Source organism: Sebastes umbrosus, chromosome 15 (assembly GCF_015220745.1).
Source record: "Sebastes umbrosus isolate fSebUmb1 chromosome 15, fSebUmb1.pri, whole genome shotgun sequence".
NCBI classification, from domain to species: Eukaryota; Metazoa; Chordata; class Actinopteri; order Perciformes; family Sebastidae; genus Sebastes; species Sebastes umbrosus.
The window spans coordinates 405,774-425,916 of record NC_051283.1 but is presented as its reverse complement, the minus strand read 5'-3'; the positions used below and the strand labels follow the sequence as shown (position 1 = coordinate 425,916).

Below are 20,143 nucleotides of genomic sequence, written 5' to 3'. Positions count from 1 at the left end.
AGTAAAGTAGTCAAAGCTGTGGAGGTATAGAGCCGAGACCTTCACTGTGGGGATTCTGCGCTAAACAGACAACACGTGTCTGTTGATATGAATCCCATTGTTGAGGTGTAGAGACCATGAGGGGGGACAAACACAGAGTTTAATGAGGAGTTGACGAGGGGAGGCAGAGTCTTCGGCTGCTTTCTGCTGTCACACGGCAGCGGGAGGTTTGCAGGGAAGAGAAATACGGGGGAGGAAAACTGAGAGAGAATAAACATCAGAGGACAAATACTTGAGAATAATTTTAATACCAGGAAAGACAAATGCAAAGGGCGCTGGTGTGAAGCAGAGAAAGAGCTTTACCTTTGATGTTTCTTAATAAAATATCAACCTTAAAAGCTTCTGGAAAAAAGCACATCAAAGCTTCCTGATGAAATCATCCCGCACACTCACAAACACACGGGCGACCTCGCTGAAGGAAAACCTCAACAGCATCTCGAATAACACTTAATCAACTGCAATCAGACTTCAAAACAGCCAAAGATATGCACTGCAGAAATCAGTTTAAACAAAGAAATACACTGTACACTAGTAACTACTGTGACTACGCAGTCAAGAGCACAACTTACTCTACATGTTAGTACTAATAGTATCTTCTGAAAACCAAGTATCTCCTTTTTATATCCCTGACATCAAATAAATAAATAAAATTTAAATTTAAAATTTAAATAAAAAAAACTCTGCTGCACATAAGTGGTGTGTTTCAGGTACACACTGCCGTGGTTGAATCAAAATGAATAGAAGAGGAAGGACTGGGCGGATAACAGCGACTACGGCTCTCTATCGCTGAACAGAGTGTCACATCCAGAGAGAAAAATCTAAATGAATTAACAGGAATTGTCACAGAAAAATACAGTTGATTGACAACAAACAAACAAAATGTGCCACCACAGCGGGGGGCTCCGAGTCCACAAGATGTCATCAAAACCAAAATGCCTGAACCATTAGTTCCATAACGTGTCTGTGTGTTATATCATCTAGTGAGCTGAATAGTGTAAAAGAATTACAGTCAATTCATTGCCATTTGAGGTTGCAACCAATCATTTCCATTATCAGCAAGAAAATAGTGTCAGCTTAAAGGTCCACCTACTGCCTCTTCACAGTCTCTGATGCTTGAGTAGTGTTTCAAATATCATCCAGCTTCATCTGATCACTGAGGACCCTGAGCGGGGGTTAAACTCCAATAGAAGTGCAACTTAAATTAGTTTAGTGCATACGGTGCTCCTTAAGGTCAAAATGAACATTTAGTCAAAAGTTGATTCATTCATTAAACGTTTGATCCGTAAAATGTCAGGAAATGAAAAAAGCTTATGTGACATCTTCATATTGTTTGTTTTGCCCAACCAATAATCCAGAAGTCAAACATATTCAATATATAACACAAAGTAAAGAAGCAAATCTTTAGATTTGAGAAGCTGGAATGATAGTTGATGTGTTTTATGTCAATAAATAAAATTAATTAATCACCTAATTGCTGTTTAAGATAAGATAAGATAAGATCTTCCTCAAAACAGCCAAAGCCAGATGCTAAAGGCTCAGTGTGTAGGATTTGATGGCATCTAGTGGTATTGTTGCAGATTGTAATCAACTCAACTCCTCTCTGCCCACTCACCTGCTGTTGACCTCGCTCTGAGGCCATCCATATCATAATAACACTACTTTAGGAGCAACAGAAGTCAGACGGCGGCTGTCGGTACTACGCTTTTGCACTCTGCAGCTCACGTTACCGCACTTTCACAAGTGTGTCATGAAACTACGGTGGCCTTCAGGTAACATACAAACATTAACGTCTCTCTGCAGAGCCAGAGTTTGGTTTGTCTGTTCTGGGCTACTGTAGAAACATGGAGGACTCCATGAAGAGGACCCGCTCCCTATGGAGATTAGTTGACCAACTGGATGGCTGTGCTGGGCAGGTGGACACTTTACACACAGGGGCTGAATCCTGGATTATCTCAGTGTCAGATACTGGAGTAAACTGTCCTAACTGCCTTTAAGGGTTCAGCATGTCTGAAATGAATGAGGCAAAAGGAAAAGGGTTCATTCATGTAGGGAGTGGCTTCAACCAAGCCTGCTGTCATACTAAACCTTCTACTGTATCATAATAACCTGCTGGTCCTTCTGAAATATGTCTGTCCTTTGTACACACTGTGTCTTCAGTGAATCATTCAAATGAGAATAAGGACAATAAGGACAATAAGGACAAACCCTGTCAGATTAGAGTCCCCTCTAAATGTGCTTTAGGAATGTTTCCAGATGCTGGTAGATGATCTGAGAAGCACTGAGGCTCTTACAGATAAACTTACAGTGACCAGACTTTACTGTCACACTACTGTCAGACAAAGATAGCGTGCACACAAGCTTGCACAACATAGAAACAATAATTATGAGTTGGGTGCATAATCCTTAGTGGTCCACTATCTGAATTAGTTGGTCAAAGTGCAAAATATCCCTCAGGTCTTATGTTGACTTTGAGCTCTGCATATGATTTATGAATACAGCGAGGAGTAGAAATAATGACAAACAGCATTAGAAAGCAGCTTACAGAAGCTAGAAATCCGGATATTATATGCATATCCCAGCTATCATAGTCTGCTTTCCAATAATAAGAGTGTGAGCTTATCCCTGCTATTGTTCAGTAAATGAGATTCAGCTCCTATAGGTGCAGCTGACTGAGGAGTCACAGTCTTTACTGCGTAGTTGATTCACTTTGGCTTCATTTCCCAAAGGGGAACTGTTCGGGGAACTCTGAATTTAACAGAAACGGTCAGTTCACTAATTGTTTGAGAGGAACTTGAGTTTATGCTAATGTAGTCCTGGAGTATATGCAACACAGATAATTTACCACATTGTTGATGTGCAATGGATTCAGGAAAAATGCATGAAGGTAGACTTGAATAGCTACCGCTGCTCGTCATTACCAACAAACAATATCATCCAGCAGAGATGCAGAGGCTGAATGGATGCTGAAATTGCAGCTTGCACTCTGGAAAACACATGAAAATAGAGCATCAACAGGAAAGCAGAACCTTATTCGCTCCCAGGTTGTATTAATATACATATCTACCCTACCATATAATCATACTGTGGTGCTTTTCAGCAGCCTCTTTTAGCCCAACATCCGTCATGTGTTTGATAGGTAAGCAGTGCAACGATAAACACCTTAACGCAATTATATCTAACCCGTTGGATCCAACACAGCTTGGTCAGTGGCCCTCGGCATCTTATACCGAGGCACCCAGTAGCATCGGTATGAGGCACATTGGGCTTTCAATTCCAATGTAAACCCACGTGCGTCATTATTAAGATGGTCACAGTAACTGGCACAGTATAAAGAGCAACAATGTCCACGCTTTTGGATAGACGGGTCAAACAAACACAGGACTTTCAGCCAGGAGACCGCTGTTTGTGTCCCGTGAGAAACCAAGTCAAAGTCGACTTATGTAACTTCTGTACTTGAATCTAGCCAGAACACATTCAACACGCCAGCTACAGATGTAACCTCACACACCGTGCCATCTCTGAGGGCACTTTGATAAAAAGGTTGCTTGTACGCCTCTGAATTCATGTCCACCTCTCCTGTGACTGGAAAGTGTTTGGCCTCCCTGGCAGGAGTTTAGACCTCTAACCTGCTGCTGTACCCACATGAACACCTGTTAACTGACATCTGGGTGATCCCAGAGGACTCAAGCATTTCTCTGTCACCTAGTTTTACCTCAGCAAACAGGAAAAAAACACATATCAGCCTTGAGGTTCAGAGTGGCAGAAGTCAAACATGTCTCCATCCCTTCTGCCGGGCAGTGCCACTCTGCAGCTCGGTGTGGGATACTATCCTCCCTTTTTTTCTCCCACCCCTCCATCCTTTATTCTTCACCCTCCCTCCCTGCCTCTGCTTCCTCCTTCCGCCCTACCGTCTCAAATTCTCTTGATTTTCTCAGGCAGAGTGTACAGTAGAGTGCAGAAGAGCAGTGAACCAGAGGTGACAGCAGCGAGGAAGTGGAAAGAACAGCAGGAGGGGGGAGAAGGCGAGGAGAGCAAAAGAGCAAGAGAGAAGGTTGAAGAGAGAGAGAAAGAGAAAAAGAAAGAGAAAGAGAAAGAGAGAGAGGGGAACAGAGAAGGAATAAGAGAAAGAGACAGCGAGGGAAAATGCAACAAAAGGGGGAGACGGACGCAGACGGGGAGAGCGTGTGCGATACAGAGAATGAGAGAGGCACAGTGTGCTGCATGGCACAGGAACATGAGCTGGGAAGCATCAAACAGGTTCGCTACAGGCACAATCCAACAGCTGCCTCACACACATAAAGGACAAATCCAATGAATACATGTCAGAGAGTGTTAGTGCTCGCTAAATCACTCAAACTGCAACCAATGTTATCACATTCACGTTAAATCAGGGCCGGAATTGAACCAAAAAAGGTGCCCTAATTCAACAGCTGTATGACATGATCATTGCATGTGTCTTGGATATATTTGTACATATAAACTGGGAAAAAAAAGTTTGGAAACTTGTGTTTGGTCGGTTATTTCTCTGTTGTTACAATGTTAATTGTCATTATATTTTACATGGTTGGAATGCCTGTTTATTTACCTTCACAATGAGGTCCAACTTGTAAGGATCATGCATTTGTGGGATGAGCAGCACAGCTGATTATGTGGGTAGCGCCCAAGAAAAATGTTCCAAAATGCTCTGCCAATGGTAAACAGTGTATTCTCATAAGGCTACCAGGAAGCCTGCAATGACTGCCCTTCACCATCAGGCCCATTTGCGCTGCTGTCGACAACACAGACAATGGAACCTGAACATGTGGGGGAAGGTCATGTTCAGTGATGAGTCCAGGTTCTGTCTGCGAAAGTTGGATGGCAGGGTCAAAGTATGGAGACGACACGGAGAACGCTATGCTGATTGTTACACCAATGGAGTAACAGCTTTTGGTGGAGGCTGTGTCATGGTGTGGGGCGGCATCTCCCTCACTGGAAAAACAAGGCTTGTCATCATTGAAGGCCATCTCAATGCAGGGAGATATCGGGATGAGATTCTGCAGCCAGTGGGGATCCCATATCTCCACAATCTGGCACCTAACTTCATCCTCCAAGATGACAACGCTCGCCCCCACAGAGCCAGGGTTATCACAGACTACCTCCACAATGTGGGAGTAGAGAGAATGGAACGGCCTGCCAAGAGTCCACACCTCAAACCAATTCAATACTTGTGGGATCAGCTTGGGCGTGCTGTACGTGTTAGAGTGACCAACACAACCACGCTGGCTGACCTGCAACGAATCCTGGTTGAGGAATGGAACGCCATCCCACAGCAACGTGTGACCAGGTTGGTGACCAGGTTGAGGAGGAGGTGCCAGGCTGTTGTGGCTGCGTATGGATCTTCCACCGCAACTGAGGCTCCTGACGGTGTATTAAATGAATAAAGTGTAAAATAGCCAATATGTCTTGTTTGTTCCTTGTTACTGATAGAGAGTTCAATCATCCAATCCACCAAACAACTCAAAACAAGAGTCAATACCAACAGGAGAATACACTGTTTACCATTGATGGAGCATTTTGGAACATTTTTCTTGGGCGCTACCCACATAATCAGCTGTGCTGCTCATCCCACAAATGCATGATGAAGTGTGACATCATTGTGAAGGTAAATAAACAGGCTTTCCAACGATGTAAAATACAATGACCATTAACATTGTAATAACAGAGAAATAATCCACCAAACACAAGTTTCACTGCATAAAATAGGCGTATATATATGACATACATTTCCCAGCCTGTTCGCACGAAAACCTTATAAATGCCACGATAATGTGCAAGCCGTTTATCGTGCATTAAGTACACCTTTCTTGATTTCCACGTCATTTGTACGCCTTGTATCCTCCGCGGAGGGGATTCTTTCACAACAATGACCCGCTAGCTGTACATTATCCCGCTTCTTAAACAGCTATTTACTTAAGAAATCAATCATTTGACACAAAAACGGTCCTCCAGAGTCCAAGATCAGAACTGCACCCATAGCAACGGTCTGTTATAAAGAGATAACAGACCGTAGAACGTAGTGATTGACCTGTTCTCCTGTTTTATTTTGGTATACTCACCTTTGTCTCTGTTTTGGCTACTTCATTTCCTGCCTTTGTGTGTTTCCCACCTGTGTGATTGTCTGTCCAAGGCCTACTGAAAGAGGCTGGGACACGGGTCTTGTCATATTGGGTATAACCCATGCGCAGTGTGTTGTGAGTGCAGACCAGATTTTACTGGCCGTGTGTTGTACTTAAAAGGTATGACGCGCTGATGACGTGTGACATCTCCTCTTTTCACCCTTCTTGTGTCTGCCCTGCCCTGATTGTTTCCACCTGTCCCCCGTTAGCCCTGCTGTCACCTGTCCCCCGTTAGCCCTGCTGTCACCTGTCCCCCGTTAGCCCTGCTGTCACCTGTCCCCCGTTAGCCCTGCTGTCACCTGTCCCCCGTTAGCCCTGCTGTCACCTGTCCCCCGTTAGCCCTGCTGTCACCTGTCCCCCGTTAGCCCTGCTGTCACCTGTCCCCCGTTAGCCCTGCTGTCACCTGTCCCCGGTTAGCCCTGCTGTCACCTGTCCCCGGTTAGCCCTGCTGTCACCTGTCCCTCGTTATCACCCTCCTTTCATTGTGGACGTAGTCTGTGTGCTCCCCTTTGTCTGTGCCGGTTCATTGTGGTGTTGTAGTGAGTGTCCCAGCCTCTCTGTTCCCAGTGATCTCCCCGTGTTTCTCAGACCAGTCTTCAGTACTTTGACTCTGATCTTGCCTAGTGTTTTTGGATAGCTTTGCCTGTTTCTAGATTGACTTCCCGTGTACCGAACCCTTGCTGCTCAGTAAAGACTTTGTTCCTGCTCTACTATGAGTCTTGTATTTGAGTCCCTTGTCTGTTTGTGCCAACCGTGATGGATTTACAAAGGAAGCAGTTAATTACACAGTCAGATCCTGGTACTGTCCTCCCAACCTGTTCTCAATGAGACACACTCTGCCAGTAATAACCAGCTCATAAGCCAAGTTTAGAGGTGGAATTTTTAAGAAATCATAATAGAAATGATGACATATTGATCTTGATTATGAAATATTTACTTTGGCAAACTCAATCCAAGGAAAAAATACTATTACTCATTATGATATTATAATTTTTAGCACATATCTATTACTGCCAGAGGCAGTAAATATGTTCATGGTAAACAAAAAGGAATCAATAACACACAAAATATATATATATATAAGGTACACACATTCAAAAATAGCCATTGAACAACCTTTTAGACGTGGAAAGGCTGCAAAAAGGTAAAATACCTACTTTTATCTTGTACCAGTCATTAAAAAACTGGCATTAATTTCTGTGAAAATGTCACAGATTATGACTCTAAATTTCACCTGTAAACCATGAGGTAGAACCCTGTGAAGGCCGGGAGCAGAGGGAAGGATGAGTCCGAGAGAAATGGGTGAAAGAGTGAGAGACAAGCAGGAGGTTGAGCTGCTCTCCGTCTGTATTATACCTGCACAACGGCAGAGCTGAGACAGAGCCTGATTTAATCAATGAATTCATTACTGGGACACGTGACAGCCGTGCTTCAAACAGAAGGGGAGAGAAAAGTTCCCTGTGGAATCATCCCCTGTTTTATTACTTTACACACTGAGAGAGAAGAAGAGAGAAGGAGAAGAAAAAAATCAAGTGAATTACAGGTGAAAGCAAAGGGATAAAGGAAGAGAAAAGGCAATAGAGAGGATTTAAGCCAGAGAGAGAGAGAAATGGACAGACTGACCAGGGTTTGAAAGCAGCGATTCAGGGATACAATGGAGGGTAAAACTCAGCTCACCCCAGTTAATCCACCTTTTCATTCGCAGGAATAAAGTTTACTCAGACCTCCATCTGCTCCAGCTCACAAAGGTCTGGAGAAAATCTTGTCACAAAAACCTTGAATAACAAGGTCTGAGGAGATGTTGAGGTGGCCGTCTGACTCACTCAGTTTGATGACACATACAGCTGGAAAAAGCGCGTCTGGTTGAGGAGGAACAAGTTGTTCTTAACGCACATCTTTCAGTTTAAAGTGTAATGACTACCCTTTGTGTCCTCCAGACAACCAGCTTAACCGGCATCCTATGTATTCATATTGGATGATTCCGCATTTAACAATTAACAGCCACAACATTCAGTGCTGATGCAGTGTCTTCTCCATGTAGCGAGGCGGAGAGTAAAAGGATGTGGAGGTTAGATTGGTGGGCGGGCATAGTGGGTGATGCTTTAATGAATTAAAAAATAGCAGACTTTCCCCAGGAGACCGGCGTTCATGTCCCGTGTGAAACCAGAAGTCACTGTTGATTTATTTGTAATGTATCTGACGTACTTAAGTAACGCCACTTCCAGAGTTAATTTAAGCCAAACCTCAGTCTTTCCTAAGCCTAACTAAGTTTAGTTGCGTAATCCTAACCAAGTCATTTTTTTCTAAGCTTAACTAAGTAGTTTTCTTGCCTAAACCTAAGGAGGTTGTTTCCTGTGCAGACGGAAGGTTATTTTGAAAAGACTGTATGCATGTAACGAGCGTAAATCGACACGTGTTTGTAGGAAAATGAACGAAAAAGAAGGAATAACTTTTTTGTAAGATATCATACAAACAGTTGTATGACAAAACGCTGTTCAGTTGCCTAATGCCAGCCATCCCTTTACCATAGTTTATTTCTCGTAACCATGATGCTTCCCTAACCTTGACCGTAGCGTAGTTGCCATAAACAGCCAATGGGCGTTCATCACTACCATTCTAATGCTTCAGACAGGCAAAATTGAACCAACCACGTTGTGAAAGTGAAACTTAATGTTGGGAATTGAAACAAAACAACTTTACGTTTAGCAGCGGCTCCTCCTCCGGCCAGGAGCAGAGCTCCGCCTCGCTGCTCCGCCGGTCCCCACTGGGAGCTAACACCGACACCACGCTGGGCCCGCTGGAGGGAAGAGAGACACGGGAGAACCAGAACCAGGACGGCATGGGGCAGACTGTCAGACCCTTCTGCAGTAAAATTAGAGGTTTTCTAAAGGGACCCCGGTGCTCGGAAACACTACCGCTTTTGTACAAAGGGACCGCCAAAATAAAGACAAAATGAAAGTTCTTCGTTGTAGCTTTAGTTACGTAAGTTACGTGACACAAATACAGTAAAACAACTTTTGGTTTCACACGGGGACTTTTCGTCTCCCGGGTGAAAGTCCTGTGTTTGTTTCAACTCCTGAGAATAATACAGCGCTGGACACGTAGTGTAGTACAGCTGAGAACATCTGCATGCTGCTGCTGGAAACAGGGTTGATTGAAGTGCTGAGACTGACCCATAAATGTGTCATAAATCCCAAACTATGAACTTAAAGAGGCTAAAAAGCTCAGAAGAGTTGCAGAGCTGGTGATAATTCACTGGGTTTGTCACGACAGGGGATTTATTTGAGAATCATTTGATTCATTGTGTATATACAAATATGAATGAATAAAGCTTTAAATAACTTGTGATTTGCTCATGTTGAGGGTTTCCTGATGACCTGATGGACACTACCATGGTGGTTTAGGCCAGCTGGTCAGTCAGCCTCAGTGTTTCTCAGCTAGCACAATCTCTCACTTGGTGATATGCCTGTTACTTTGCCTCACTGCTCTGCCATTGGCCAGCTTTTTTTGTTTTTTTTTCCTGATCTATCACTATGAATGCTGTCTGAGCCTGCCAATTAGTGTGTGTCATGACAGCAGATACTTCAAATAACACTACAAAATCACAGATTTCTTCTGGTACAAATGATGACTCAATCCTGTACAATTTGTTCAATTTAATGGAAATTTTAAAATCAAACAAACTGAGCTGAGTATTTTAATTGATTTATGTTTACTAGCACTGATGTCTAATGATGAGAGCCAGCAACACTGAGCCTGTGTGTTGGCAAAACGGGTGGCTGGCCATCATTTCATGAGGTCTCATTAATGTTCTGGATAAACAGAAACAAATAGAAACAGATCTACCGGACCCATAAATTCCCTGCATGGTTAATGATGTTTAACATGTGACTGCTGGTTACAGTTCTACAAGACTTAGAGTCCATCCATGAATTGATTGAGTTAATCTGCACACATCAAAGCATTTTTAAAGTTATTTTTTTTTTGGGGGGCATTTTTCCATTTTTTTTTTATTGAGGACAGTGGATAGAGTCTTGAAAGGGGGGAGAGAGAGAGAGTGGATGCGGAAAGGGCCAAGCCTTGATACATGGACGCCCGCTCTACCAACTGAGCTAACCCAGGCGCCCATCAAAGCATTTTTATATGAAAAAAAGCATTTCCATCACCTTTTGTTGCTAATTGAAATGTTCATGAATCCTAAAAGCTATGACAAATCCACCGTCAGCAACTGATGAGGACAAAAATATTAAAAATATAAATACATTTTCCATTTCTATTCAACACTAACAGGGTCTGAAATTAGCACCCGCCACCCGCCACCAGCCAAATGCAGGTAAATTGTTGGCAGTAGCGGGTGAAATCATCAGGCCATCCGCCACTTTGGCAGGCAGGGAAACGCTAGTGACGGAACAGAGAACCGGTTCCTAGATGTCCGATTCCTCGGCATCTCACGCCTCTGTGTCTAACGATTCTCTTATTGATGCTTTCCGACAGTTACGCATGCACAATGAAGCATACGCATACTGTAATGTTTTAGTTTGTTTGGGACCGGAGCCACAGCGGAGAGAAAGAAAAGCGCTCCAAAGCATGGCGCTACTAAAGCTGAGGGGCACACCCTATTTCATCCCTGATAATGCGACACTGTGAACAACAAATACTGTATGTGTTGAAATGAACAGGAGGAGAGTTAGAAACGTTATACCTGTTAGCAGCCGGTGGGCAGCACAGTCCTGACTGGTTAAATAACGGAGCTACTAACATACAGTATGGTGCGTTCAAGCACTGTTCAGTAAATTGAGTATTGGGCGGAGGTAAATATCTTCATCATGATGTGTACGAATGCAATCTTGTAAAATAACGTTTTTGGTGAGAAATTTTAATAAACATAGTTGTTTGAAGCAGATGTAGATGTGTAACACATCATTAAAACTACTGATATCCAGAGTTTGTTTAATCAAAGCAAATATTGAAATATAAATATAACAATGTATTTCCTCATCATTTAAATTGTGTGTTTTTATGCAAATAACCATTATAGATGACAATATGAAAATACAGTACTCTGTACAGTACCCTCCCACCCCAGAACAATAGTGCTCACCGGAAGGTTATTCAAACACAGTAATTTACCATGCATATCATGTTTGTTGTGTAAAATATATGGTACATTGAATGACACCAGATCTAAAATGTTATTCCTTCATTTAGTGCAGAGATTTTAAAAGTGGCAGATCATATTTCTGAGTGGCAGACAAAAAAAAGACTAGCCTGCTACAGTGGAAGGAAGGGAAGAGAAGTTCATTTCAGACGCTGACTTCTAATGACATACGTTATAATTCATGAAAATAAACAAAAAAAAAAAACATATTCTCTGCTGAGAAACAGAAATCTGGACTTTTATGGGTGCAAAGATTCATGTGTTCATACCGAGGCTGGACGGTAGAGTAGAAACAGACAGATCAGTCAGAGAGACAAACTGTGTGTCTGTCTGATATGGAGTGAGTACTAATGGTTTACGGTCCTGTGTAGGAAGGTGTGTGTGTGTGTGTCCCAGTTGTTACGGGAAAGCTTTCTGTGTAAGAGTAAAAAGAGAGAGAGTGAGAGATGCGGAGTTAGAGAGAGCAAGATGAAAAGAAAGAGCGTGATCTAGAGAGAGAGAGAGAGAGAGAGAGAGAGAGAGAGAGAGAGAGAGAGAGAGAGATGGGCAATGATCAAGAGCCATTTTCATGCTTCTTCTAAAGAGTCTGGGATTTGTCAGCATTTATTCTCCATCTCTCTTCATCTTTCTATCCTCTTACGCTCAATTTTATTTGCAGGAATGTTGATGTGACATTTACATAAATTATTGAATATAATACATTTTAAGGAAAAGTAGTCACAAGAAGGCAACTCAAACAGTCCAGTCCTTTAGAACAGTGGTCCATATATGTTTAAATGTGTGTAAATGTGACTATTTAACATTTCATCTGGAGGAAACTAAGGCGCAGTATGGAATGATAAGACTCTCACTATCTCACTTGCCATTCCATGCTGTAGCATCACGTTCCCATACAACTAAACTGCATTCTCAATTATGTTTCAAGAGAAACATATTTTCTCGGTCACAGTTTTAAACATGTAATTAATGTTGCAAATTGAAGAAAAAAAAACGACTTGGTTATGTTTAGTAAAACATCATGGTTGGGCTTAAAATAACTACGTTGTTTAAGTTTTGGATATAAATTAAAATAAGTCAGTGTTGCTTTCACACGGGACACAAACAGCGGTCTCCTGGGTGAAAGTCCAGTGTTAGTTTGACCCATCCATCTAACCCGACCTCCTCCCTACGCAGACTTGGAAATGTATTTGTGATACAAACGTAATCCGGGAAAAAATGTTTCCCTCGAAACATAATTGACAATGCAGTTTAGTTGTATGGGAGCTAGAGCTTTCAATCCATTGAAATATTTAATCGCGATTAATCGCATGATTGTGTCTCGATTCGTGGGTACCCATAGAACCCATTTTCAATCTCATATCTTGAGGTCAGAGGTCAAGGGACTCCTTTGAAAATTATCATGACAGTTTTTCCTCGCCAAAATTTAGCATCTGTTTGGAGCGTTATTTAGCCTCCTTCCAGAGAAGCTAGTATGACATGGTTGGTACCGATGGATTCTTTAGGCTTTCTAGTTTCATATGATACCGGTATCGTCACTCTATAGCTTTAAAACTCAGCCGTTTGCATTAATGCATGAAAGAATTTAGTGGCGTTATAAAACGGATTTGCATTAACATGTTATTATGGAGTTAACTTTGACAGCCCTAATGGGAACCATGAGTGGATTTCAAGCCAATGATGTGATGATGTGGTGAAGATGTGCTAGTTAGTTGGTACAACCTAAGTAAGAAACCACAATCTACCCCTTCTCTCTGCATATTCAAAACTGATGCACTGACAAAAAAACAAAAAAAACAACAATGAAAATGTAATGTTTTTGTGAAACCATGTTGAACAGCAGTTGGCACCAACCTTGGTGACAAATACCAAGCTGATAGCCAGACAAGAATGTCCCTATTGGCTTGTTTGGACAAAACAAGCCACACTTGCAATAAAAAGAACAACTTGTTTGTGAATAACTTCTACATTTGGAGTCAAAGCTCAGTGCACAAAGCTAGATAACCATTGCTCTTGTATAAGCAGAAGCAATGAGAGCCTATAGCCTCACCCAGATAAATAATCAAAAGCCACCTCTGTTATACGCTGTGTGCTATTTATATCCAAGGTCGCGTTGTATTTTGATCATTTCTCTCCAAAAGGTCACATCCTTTTCTTTTTGGTTGTGGGTGACTCGGTTGAATTTGATTTTTGTGCTAATGTGATGTTGCCCTGATGCTCTTTGGCATTTAGTAATGTTAGCGAGTGTAATGAGAGTTAATACAACACACAATACACACACTCTCTCTTTCTCTCTTTATCCCTCTCCCCTTCTCTCTCTGGTTCCCTGATGCAGCAGATACAACTGATTGAGCTTTCATTTCTACATTTTCCCCATTTTCCTCCGTCCCATCATTTATAACAAGGCTGATCCATTAGAGAGTTAAAGAAATAGATGGATGAATGAATGAAAACAGAATGAATAAAAGCCCTCTGCAGCAACTACTCAATGGGGTTTTCGTCAGCATCCCTCCCTCCCTCTCTCTCTCACTAGACCTCCTTTTATTGACTGAGATGATTCATAGTTCATCACTTCCCATGACAGAGGCGCTGTGAGTCCCGTCCCCTGGAAGTGAACCCACCAGCACAGCTGTCTCTGCTCTTACACTGTGGAGAACAATGTTTGTATATCATGCTATTGCACACACACACACACACACACACACACACACACACACACACACACACACATAGTGTTAGAGAGAGAGAGGCCTATGGCTGAATCACACAACTGAAATGACAGGCTTGTGACCATGAACACCAAAGAGAGGGTCGGCGGCCTGACGGAGCCGTTAAGGCTATCATGACTCCTGCGTGACTCATAGATTCTGCAGTGAAGGAGGCTACAGGAGCACTGAATGTGTTATTTGTGATTTAACTGGGCTACGTGTAGCTCTTTAATATTCATAAATCACTGCAAGATTCATCGTGAGACATTTTAAGATGTCGTCAAGAGGACTGTCAGTCTGTTGAAGCCTGAATTGCTGCATTTTGAATAGCGAGACACCGGGGGGAAGATTTGCGGAGACATTTGTTGGACTGTTTTGAGACAACAAATCTGCGCTGCATACAATTATGGATGTATTCCCTCCAGTGGAAGTTGCTAAGCAGGCATACATGCTGAAAAACATCCTGATTCTGCATTCTGGGGCCCATAGAGCATGAGCATTAGAGTATTTCTATGGATGGAGCCTGCACATATGAATCGTACTGATATAATTTAGTGATACCGTCTTCAAGGCTTTTGACATGTCAAAGGAGGAAAAACACAGGTGCAAATTATAAAATCAATGACGAATAAAATCCACTTCACTGAAATGGTGCATTCAGGGTCGTCGTCATTCTGCCATCATGTCTTACTGAGACACTTGAATAGATTTTAGTAACACCTGTGCTTTTCCTTTTATGACTAGTCAAACTGTCTGAAGTGAAAAAGGCCTTTTATACCACATCATTTATTTGACACACTGTAGCCGTGTTTCACATCATTTTATCTGCATTTTGACGTATGGCATTAGAAAAGCTGTATGGAAATGGCAAAAATTGATAAATCTTCCTCAATTGCGCAAAAATGTTTTTACGCTCGCTTGAGGTGGTTTCTGTATTTTTCGGAAAAAGATTTAGAGCGCTAAATGAGATATGGAAACATATTTGCCAAATATATTTTACATTTAACTCACATGACTAATCAGCTGTTTCCGCTTTCGGCATCTTCCCGATTATTCCTGTCTCCATTTCTCTCATAGATGGTTAGATGGCCAAAGGAAACTTGTGTTGCTTCTGGTTCACAACCTCTTCTTCTTCTTCTACTCTGTTTATACTCTTCTACTCTGCAGATTACAGCCATGCGTAGCCTATAGCGCCAACTTCTGACCAAACTGTACGGAGTTTATTCGCTCCTAACCAGTTAATGGAAACCTGCCTAATTCCCATTTCTTTTTTTGCGACATTTCAAAAGTTTCTTTAAAAAGGTTGGTGAGTCTTGACCTTAAGTCAGTTATTGGTATGAGTCATCACAGGCCAAAACAACAGCAACTGGTAAAGGTCACTCAAAAAAAAGCTTTTTTTTTTCTTCAGAAGATCCTTCCAGAAAGCCCAGTTATCATTCCAAAATGGATGAGGTGCCTATTTTGGAAACAAGATTCCGAAAAGTACATTGATGCTTTAGATTTTTTCTTGTCATTTATGCGATAAACTAAGATTTCGATTTCTATTTATTTCTGGTTAGATAATCAACATTGTTGGCTAGTTCCGTTATTCCGCTGGCCAGAGTCTCCACACTCAACACAGCTCATCCTAACAGCATTCTTGTTTCCAAATACCACAGTGTGATTCCTTCTTGAAGTCTGTGTCCAGTCAAAAACACAACCCAACATCCACATCTGTTCAGTCTCTCCTTGTCCATTTCAGAGGGTAGTAATGGTCAACATGGCTGTAAAGATAGACAGGGTGTCCATCAAAGTTTGGGAAGAGAGAGTTTGTGTTGCTCTCTCTTGCCCTCAACTCAGCAAACACCATCAATAATAGAAGCATTCTAGTTTTCTACAGGACTTCTTGCTGACTCCAGAGATATTGATTGGTGATATTCAAGGACTCAGAATGGGTACAGTTGTTTGGAGAAGTCAACAACAGCTGCTGCTGTGTCACCACAAACCTCCATTAGGTTTTGTCTCACGACATGAAGCGCTGTTCATTGGACAAAGAGCGCTGACACATACTAATGAACAAACACATGCTTTCAAGGCTTTTAAATCAATAAACCTTCAAGGATGTTGAAGTGCCGTGTGAGGCTTCATAACACAATGGATGTGTAAAGTTTCACTTCAGATTCACAATCAGCTTTAGTGACCAAGTAAGTGTACACCAGCCTGTTGAGATGCAACCGGGCTTTCCATTAACTACAATGTGAACCCATCCGCAGTCACAGTAAACACTCAGGGAAAGTGCTGTGGTGACACAGGACGAGCTGTGTGTTGGACCCATCTACCTCCTCTCCTGTCCACCATAAGATGTCTTTCCCACTCTTTATTCCACGTCACTAGCTCTGAGCATAGCATATTCACACAGATGCGTTTACATTGCACTCAGTACAGACTACATGGGGTGACATGATGCGAAAACAACATTCATATTGCATGCAAAATGACTTGTGATTACTGTGTCATTCATACGCCATTGAGTGCGACCAGGATGAGTAAACTGTGCAAAGGGTGCTGAATTAATATGAAATGCTTTATATACAGTACAGTGTCCATAGATCTGTATTTAACAGTGACTTGTGTAGAGGAGAAGTTTCTTCATGCAAGGATGTATCTTGTGAGCCCATGAGAGTCGGGCACTAAAGGTGTGTGACACATCAATCAGATGAAGGATGTACAACTCACCACTACAACTGTCACTGGCTAATCAAAGACGAAGAGGAGGAGGAGGAGGAGGAAGAGGAGGAGCAGTCAACAAATTAAAAGGAGAAAATAAAGGAGAGAATGTAAAGAGATAATAAAAAAAAAATAACGAAAGGAATCTACGCTTGGTCTTTGGTCAGTGGCCGAATAATTATTTTATGGATGGACTCAAGAGAAGTCGGGAATATAAAAAAAAAATCCTGCTGACACATAAGAAATGATTCATCCGGCTTTGATTCCTCTGCGTAGCAAAGTCGAAAAGTATTTCAAATAGGATGAAAATCTGCAGCGTATCAATTGAAACACTCAGCTCAGCATGCTGTTCTGTTATATTTCTGATCTCTACCTCAAATTCTCTTTTCTATTGCACACTTTCTCCTGTCTCCTCACCCTTTATTTCTCATATTCCCCCTCTCTTCCTCCCAGTACTCCATCTTCCATTTTCACTCTATTCCGTCCTCTTTGATTCCTCTCTTGCCTTCCTTCTTTTCTCTATCCGAGTCTATCAATCTCCCTCTTTCTCCCCATCTTTCGTTCCGCCTCTCCCTCATCCCAGCGGGGTTGTCATGGTGATGTGTGCAGCTTGGCATTACATGTGTTTTCATTAACGCTGTACATGACCGGGGCTGAGCCACAACAAGGCAGCAGAGGCTTGATGTTTGAATACAGAGCTGCCCTAACAGGGACGCTCAGAGCGGACGGGATGGACAAGGAAACCATGTAGATTAAACAATGACAACAAGAAACTAAATATTAAATAAATATGTGTCTATTAACAATAGTTCAAACTACTATGTATGATGTGAAAGTGTCTTAAATATTTAATAAAATATCAAATCCAGGGTTGAAAATAACTCCTCATCAAGCGCCTGATATACAGCAGATGATGGATGTCTGTGAGGAAGAGGAGGAAGGAGTGAGGGAGAGCAAGGGGGATGAGGAAAAGACACAGGGAGAGAAAGATGACAAGTACATGTTGGGAGATGACTGGAAAGAGAGAGGGAGAAGGAAGGAGGTGAGGAAAATGAAGGGAGGAAGACAGAAAAGGAGGAAGGGGAAGGACAAGAGAAGCTGGGGATGAGGAGAGGAAACAGACAGCTGAAGAGGAAGCAGGGAAACAAGAAGAAAGAGAGACAGAGGAAACAAGGAGTGATGGAGAGGCAGGAGGAGAGGAGAGAAAATTACAGACAGAGAGGAGGATGATGAGGGGAGGATAGAACAAGGATGGGGGCGCTGGGTGGAGGAGAAGAGCAGCTATTTCAACATCAAACAGCATCGGAAGGAATTTAATGTTCCTTTTACAGCTCCATTTGCATGTTCATAAGCAGGAGTGGCAGCTCCTGCATCAGACACACATGCACACAAACAGACACACACTCATATTAGCACTTCACTCCCACCATCCCACTGATGCGGCTGCCTTCATTAGCACTGATAGGACGGGTCGCAGCAAGGATACCGGGGGAGTGTGTGCATGTGTGAGTGTGTTGACAGTTTTTACGGCGAAGGCGGCGGAAGTCACGGAGCCAGAGGAGATCCGTTCGCCGTTTACTGATAACCTTTAATTTAGCATGCAGCAAACGCAGCGAGTCAACAGCGCATCAGGAGCACCTGCCCTCTGCTCTTCGGCTGCAGGTGAATCGGAGAGAGCGCCGCCATCTAGCACTGATTAAATAACGTCTCACGCAATGTGATTGTTCACGACTCCTTGTGGAGAAGGCTTCCTCTTGTTCTCCTTCCTCCAAAGGCAGGTCAGAGTCAGCTGCCCGCGGCGTGAGGTTGTGGTAATGTTGTGAAGTAAGCATGACTGAAAAAGACTAACTGTGTTTCCCTGCCATGATAAAGACCACATGTTGGACAAACAGCTGTAAAGACAGTAGAGGTACAAAAAACAATTCTACAACACCAAGTAGGAGCAGTGTTTCCCCCAAAGTAGGCTCAAGTACAAAAAAGCTACTTTTTTGGCTGGGTTTCCAGTTCAGAGTGATCATTCGCTGTGTTACGTCTCCACCCAAACACCAGGTTGTACATCACATCCAGGATGTAACATTCATTCTTAAGAGGCCTTGAATTCTTTGTTTTGTGTATAAAATGTGAGTTTTGAAGTAATTTGGAGATGGACTGAGCCATGCTAACAATTCACTGGACTCATTAAACTCCATGCACTCCAGGATTCATAAAAAAGCAATAGAGATATCAATTAAGCGTAGTCTGAACACACATTCTTATTCAGTTGTCAAAGCAGCCATCCACCTTTGACTACAGTACAAGTAGTCCACAACGATAACTTTGACCAAAGTTGCTTTACTTGACTTGTCCACATGTGAGCTTCAGGTACCGGTGAGACAATGCAACGCTTTGTCAGACCCCTCGGCGTCACATTTTGGTCGCAGTAAACATGTGCTCAATGTTAATGGTAACGAAACAAAAGCACTTAGTTAGGTTGAGGGAAAAACATCATGGTTGGGCTTCAAACTGCTCCGTTTGTTCAGTGAACGTTGTGAACACGGGACATGAATGAACAGCTGATTGTTATATGGAAAGTGAAACTTAACACATGGGACATGAACAGCGGTCTTCTGGATGAAAGCCTTGTGTTGTTGGACTCATCCACCTCCATAGTTAATGAAAAGCCCAGTGCGTCTCATATCGGCGCTAAATGGTGCCATGTGTGGTGGTATCGAAAGCCGATTTCACCTGGCAGAGCACGCTGCAGGTAGATCATGTGTAGGGGCCAATTCTCATTTGTTTGCCAGTGTGCTTTGCCGCCCTCTACAGGTTTGGAGTGTGTTGATGGGGGATAAAGGCCTGGCCAAGAGAAGGCCAGGTGCCGCTGATTGGAGGCACACAACTTTAAACTTCTGGGTTTTGTAGCTGCTGCCTTTTGTTTTGATTTCATGTTTTTGATACGTTTAAAGAATCTGGAATAAACCCATTTAACGTTCAACTTTAACTTAATTTTTTGGACATTCCTCATTTCCTGTTTTTTGCTGCTCAAAGCCAGTCAGTGTTAAACTACAGTACTCTCAATCAGCCACCACCATGGAAGAGGCCAAAAGGTCTTCATGATCAACTGATTAAACTTCCAGTATGTTTGTGATGCATTTATGTCTTTCTGTTAGTGTTTCTTGCATGCTTCCTGAGAGTATGTGTGTCTACCTGTGTACTGAAGTATTCATGCATCTGCACCTCCATGAGTGTGTGAATATTTGCCACTTTCAATTCCTCCACCTCTCGTGCTTGCTCCTCTCGTTCCCTCGATCCCACCTTCCCTCCTTCCTTCCTCTCTTTCCTTTCTTCCTGCCTGCCACCATACATTATGCGTCCCAATCCAATTATCCAATTTACATGCA

At 42.6% G+C, this 20,143-nt stretch overlaps 1 protein-coding gene across 2 annotated transcripts in view; it reads right to left on the bottom strand.

The window, feature by feature from the left end:
- grin2da (glutamate receptor, ionotropic, N-methyl D-aspartate 2D, a) overlaps positions 1-20,143 on the bottom strand; it is a 301,745-nt gene that overhangs the window by 99,880 nt on the left and 181,722 nt on the right. The gene's annotated exons all lie outside the window — the stretch shown is intronic.